The sequence below is a fragment of the Notolepis coatsorum genome (genome assembly GCF_963971535.1).
Source record: "Notolepis coatsorum genome assembly, chromosome: 13".
NCBI lineage: Eukaryota > Metazoa > Chordata > Actinopteri > Aulopiformes > Paralepididae > Notolepis > Notolepis coatsorum.
The window spans coordinates 122,713,192-122,719,191 of NC_140177.1; the positions used below are offsets into that span (position 1 = coordinate 122,713,192).

Genomic DNA, 6,000 nt, shown 5'->3' on the forward strand with positions numbered 1-6,000 from the left:
ATGTCTTGCTATCAGGTTTCCTTTATGGTGAACATATCCTTCTGGGCTGTGTATACGCTCCTAATGTATTTGAGGCCTCCTTTTTCTCTAAATTACTGTCTGCAATATCTGCATTCTCAATTAACTACACCATCATTGGGGGAGATTTTAACTCCGCTCCCAATGCAAATGTTGACCAGTCAACCCCATGACCTACCCCGTCTCGTAAAAGTGTCAGACTTGGAGAGCTATGTAATGATTTGGAGCTATTTGATGTTTGGAGAGTACTCAACCCAAGAACAAGAGACTTCACTTTTTTCTCTCGACCTCACCAGGTGTACTCTAGAATCGATTTTTTTCTGACATCTAGAATGATATTGGATAGGACTAAGGAGTGTATAATAGGCACACAGACGCTGTCGGATCACTGTCCAGTTAGCCTGACTCTCCACATGCCATATAGGGACCCTGCCAGTAGACAATGGCGTTTGAATCCTTCTTTGATGAGCAGCCCCCCGTTTTTGGAATATATTACTAACAAATGGACGTTTTTCTTCTTGGTAAACAAAACCCCCGGGATGAGCCCCTCCACATTATGGGAGGCAGCAAAGGCATATCTCCGGGGCTGTATTATCTCGTACAATTCGGCTCAACGAAAAGAGGCCATCAAAAATCAACTGGAACTTGAAAAATGTATCTTAAAATTGGAATCTGAATGTAAACGTTCCTGGGCTAATAATTTGGCAAAACAACTAGATGCCGCCCGTTCAGCTCTAGACCAACTTCTGACAAAACAAGCTAAGTCCACCATTTACGCTGCAAAGCACCAGTTCTATGAATCGGGAAACAAACCAGGTCGACTTTTGTCTCGACTGGCTAAAGGTAAACAGAATTCTAACACAATAACCTCCCTCAAAGATGACAACGAAGTTAGCCATCACACCTCTAAGGATATAAATAGAATTATGAAATCCTTTTATCAAAAGTTATACTCTTCAGAGTGTGGAACCTCTGACTTGCAGAGGAAAAACTTTCTTGATAAAATAACATTTCCATCACTATCTGAAGAACACAGAGAGTCTCTCTGTAAAGATATAACAGAGGAAGAAATACTCAAAACGATAAAAACCCTTAAAGGGGGTAAGGCCCCAGGCCCGGACGGTTATGGCCCAGAATTCTATAAAAAAATGAGTAAGGTTATAGTCGGACCTCTGAGAGAGATGTATGCAGACTCATTACAAAGAGGCAGTCTTCCCCAAACTCTGAACTTGGCTAATATATCTCTCATCCTTAAAAAAGATAGCTTGATAGCGGTGGATAGTAAAATACTCTCCAAATTATTAGCAAGGAGGATAGAGGGACTGCTGCCTCTGATAATAAACCCAGACCAGACAGGTTTTGTACAAGGCCGACACTCCATTGCAAACGTGAGGCGGTTACTGAATGTTATACAGTACTCTAATCAGCTGAAACACAAAGCGCTAGCAGTGTCACTCGACGCGCAGAAAGCTTTTGATACAGTAGAATGGCGGTACCTGTTCGACGTCATGGAGAGATATGGACTTGGAGGGGATTTCCTTAAGTGGATTCAAACCATCTACCACTCTCCCGTGGCCTGTGTCCTTACCAATGGTACCTGCTCTGAGCCTTTCCCCTTGGCAAGAGGCACAAGACAAGGGGACCCCCTAAGCCCATTACTGTTTGCCGTAGCACTCGAACCGCTAGCAGAGGCTATCCGGTGTCATCATGAAATTGAGGGGGTCTCACTCACGACAGGGGGCACCCCCCACAAAATAGCTCTATATGCAGATGACATTATACTGTTTCTGTCCTCCTCGAAGAGGTCAGTGCCTACTGTCCTGTCAATTGTTAAAGACTTCGGCGCTATCTCAGGCTACAAAATTAACCAAAGTAAATCTGAGGCAATGCCACTAGGAACCCTGACCCAATCAGACATCCCAGATAATTTTCATTTTAAATGGACTACGTCAGGATTCACATATCTTGGCATTAAAGTCTCTCCCAACTTAAAAGATATGGCACGTCTGAATCTGGCCCCAGTCACCACAGCGGTTAAGAGAGATCTGGAACGGTGGCATGACCTCCCACTATCGGTCATGGGACGGGCGAGTCTAATAAAAATGAACATTCTACCCCGCCTTCTATACCCCTTATAAATGCTTCCCATATGGGTATCCAAAAAAGATGTTAAAGATCTGGAGAAGGCTTTTTCTAAGTTCATTTGGCATGGAAAGAGACCCAGGCAAAGATTTAAAATCTTGCAGCTACCAACCAGTAAAGCAGGCCTTGCCATGCCAAATATACTCTTCTATAATTGGGCCTGTCACGCTCGTTACATCTGGGAATGGTTACAAGCCTATCTACACAATAAGAACTGTGTGGACTCGTGGGGCTGCTCACCAAACTCACTATGGGCACTGGTAACCGGTAATAAAGATAAGATTCATAGGGAGATACGAGGCAATCCAATTATCTATAACTCTATCAGAGTGTGGCGACAGATTACCATCTACACAGGGAGAGGAGACCTAAGATCATTGCTAATACCAATCTCTAGCAACCATGAATTTGGACCTGGGCGCAGTTAGGCCATCTTTAAGACCTGGCACTCACTAGGGCTTCGTGTATTGGGGGATCTGTTTAGGGATGGTGTGTTGATGTCGTTTCAGCAACTGCAAACACAATTTAACCTCCCAAGAATTTTTTTTTTGGTTTCTTGCAAATACGACATTTTATTAACTCACTACAGCTGCCAACGCCAATGGGCTCCATTTACAGTAAAACAGAGAACTTCTTATCCAACTGTAGTAAGGTATCACATTTCATCTCAGCGTTTACTCACTGCTGTACTCACTGGACTCACAGGAGTTACCATCCGCAAATGGGAAAGAGATTTTAACAGTGAATATATTGAAGACGACTGGCAGGAGGCCATTGACTCAGTTAAAAAGGTTTATACGTGTAACAGACTAAGAGAAACACAATATAAAATTCTTCACAGATTACACATCACACCTGTGTTACTAAACAAAATGGACCGTTCAATATCTCCATTATGTTCGAAATGTCAAACAGATCTGGGCACCTACTATCACTACTTTTGGGAATGTAAGTGTATATCCAGGTTCTGGGGCCAAGTGGCACGTGAGTTGAGCGACATTTTCAAGGTGAAAATAAAGAAGGATCCAGGAGCTTTTTTACTGGGACTCCCATCAAAGGAAATTAATTTGACACCCTTACAATTCAAACTATTTGATAAACTTCTGCTTTCAGCCCGGAAATGCATTCTGATAAACTGGATTAAGGATAGGCCTCCATCCATACAGATGTGGTACAGAGAGATCTTCGGTGTGCTACCCCATGAAAGACTCTCTGCAATGCATAGAGGCAACGACGCTTCCTTTCAGGATGTGTGGGCCCCACTATTGGACTATTTCCTGCTACAATTTTTCAGATCCTTCTAAAGGCCCAATGCCCCATTGTATGGACAGACTTTGGATAGAAAAAAATAATATATGTATATATATATGTATGCCTACATGTGAATGGGCTCGAGGCAAGTGCAGTACTGTGCAGTGCCTGTCTGGGTTAGATTTCCTTTTTTTGCTTGTTTTTCCTTTTGATCTGTTTTTGCTGGCATGACGGCATAGATGAACTGGAGGAATCCCCCCCCCCCCCCCCTTCTGTCCCAATGTGTGTTTGGTAATGTAAGTAACTGTATGTGAAAAATCTTTAAAAAAACCAATAGAAATATCAAAAGAGAAAACTAGCAACCGTGCTAACGTTGGCATATTTACAGTTAATTTTTTTTTTAATTAATTTATAAATGTATAACTGTTGATTGATATGCACTGTCCCTGATCAAATTAACTGAGTAAATGAATAAATACAAATAAATAAGTGAGGAGTAAACCTGTGAAACAGACATCAGACAGAAACACACAGACAGACAGAGCGACTCCCTATAATACAATGGAGAGACAGACTGACAGCCAGGGAAAGTGTTGGTGGGAGATAACGTTAGTGAGGGACAGTGTTGGAACAAGTACACGGTTCCTTTACTCAAGTACAAGTAGAAATACCCAGATAAATGAGTACTCTGGTAAAAGTAAACGTCCTCCATTCGAATTCTACTTAAAGGAACACTCCAACATTTTGGGAAATTAGCTTATTTGCCATCTACCCTGGAGTTAGACAAGAAGATACATACCTTTTTCTTCTCTGTGCATGCAGTAGGAGTAGGAAGACGTTGGGAACTAGGCTAATGGAGGAACCTACTTCCAGTGACTGACGCTAAGCTAGGCTAACGGTGCGCGGCTTCCTACTCCTACAGCATGCACAGAGAAGAAAAAGGTATGTATCTTAACACTCCAACATTTTGGGAATCCTGGAGTTAGACAAGAAGATGCATACCTTTTTCTTCTCTGTGCATGCAGTAGGAGTAGGAAGACGTTGGGAACTAGGCTAATGGAGGAACCTACTTCCAGTGACTGACGCTAAGCTAGGATAACGGTGCACGTCTTCCTACTCCTACTGCATGCACAGTGAAGAAAAAAGGTATGTATCTTCTTGTCTAACTCCAGGGTAGATGGCAAATAAGCTAATTTCCCAAAATGTTGGAGTTTTCCTTTAAGTAAAAGTAGAGAAGTATTTGCTATTGAATGTACTTAAGTATCTAAAGTAAAACTATGCATTCTACATAACGTTTGTGTGTTCCAGTGCTTGGGAGCGTTCAACCCTCGATCCATTGACCTCTATAGGTTATGTTAAAGTGGTATGTGGTCCAGTTATGCTGCTCTGATTAAAAGTTATGTTAAAGTGGTATGTGGTCCAGTTATGCTGCTCTGATTAAAAGTTATGTTAAAGTGGTATGTGGTCCAGTTATGTTGCTCTGATTAAAGGTTGTGTTAAAGTGGTATGTGGTCCAGTTATGCTGCTCTGATTAAAGGTTGTGTTAAAGTGGTATGTGGTCCAGTCATGCTGCTCTGATTAAAGGTTGTGTTAAAGTGGTATGTGGTCCAGTCATGCTGCTCTGATTAAAGGTTAATGTTAAAGTGGTATGTGGTCCAGTTATGCTGCTCTGATTACGTCCTCTTGCAGTCGACAGGCTTCAAATGTGAAAGTATATCATCTTCATACATTTTTGCCATGTTTTCTATGTCAAATCTAGTAACTGATGGGTTCAGATAAATGTAGTGGAGTAAAAAGTACAATATTGTATTTGAAATGTAATGGAGTAAAAGTATAAAGTTCCCTAAAACGAAAATACTCACGTAAAGTAAAAGTATCTCGAAATTGTACTTAAGTACAGTACTTGAGTGAAAATACTTAGTTACTTTCCGCCACTGGTGAGGGAAAATGTTAGCAATGGCAAGGAGGATGGAGAAAGAAAATGAATAGAGTAAACCAGTGTAACCCACCTTTTCAAGCGTTCGGTGAATGATGATGATGATGATGATGATGATGATGATGATGATGATGATGATGATGATGATGGTGGTGGTGATGAAGAGAAGAAGACCTCCTCTACCTCTGTGTTTCCTGTGATCGGAACCTCAAGGCTGAAACAAACGAGTACCAACGTTCTCTCCGTTCTCTGCGCTGGTTCCTCTCGCTGTCCGTCTCCTGGTCCCTTCTTTTCCTACAAGGCTCTGTTTACCAGTTGAGCTCCTAGGAGAGTAAATACTAGTGGGCTGACCCACAGGCTGCGACACGCTGGGAAAGCAGAGGGAGAGGTGTGCCCTCCGTACATTCTCCCCCCCCCCTCTCTCCTCTCTCTCTCTCTCTCCTCTCTCTCTCTCTCATCTCTCTCTCTGTCTCTCTGTCTCTCTCTCTCTCTCTCTCTCTCTCTCTCTCTCTCTCTCTCTCTCTCTCTCTCTCTCTTCTCTCTCTCTCTCTCTCTCTCTCCTCTCTCTCTCTCTCTCTCTCTCTCGGTCTGTCTGTCTATCTGTCTCTCTGTCTGTCTGTCTGTCTGTCTGTCTGTCTGTCTGTCTGTCTGTC

General features: G+C 42.5%; 1 protein-coding gene across 1 annotated transcript in view; it reads right to left on the bottom strand.

The window, feature by feature from the left end:
- The window catches only part of ltb4r2b (leukotriene B4 receptor 2b), a 72,569-nt gene extending 66,954 nt beyond the window's left edge, over nucleotides 1–5,615 (bottom strand). Inside the window, exon 1 of the mRNA XM_084327264.1 lies at nucleotides 5,421–5,615. The gene's annotated coding sequence lies outside the window, so the exon portion shown is untranslated. The remainder of the gene's footprint in view (nucleotides 1–5,420) is intronic.
- Nucleotides 5,616–6,000: the final 385 nt, after the last annotated feature.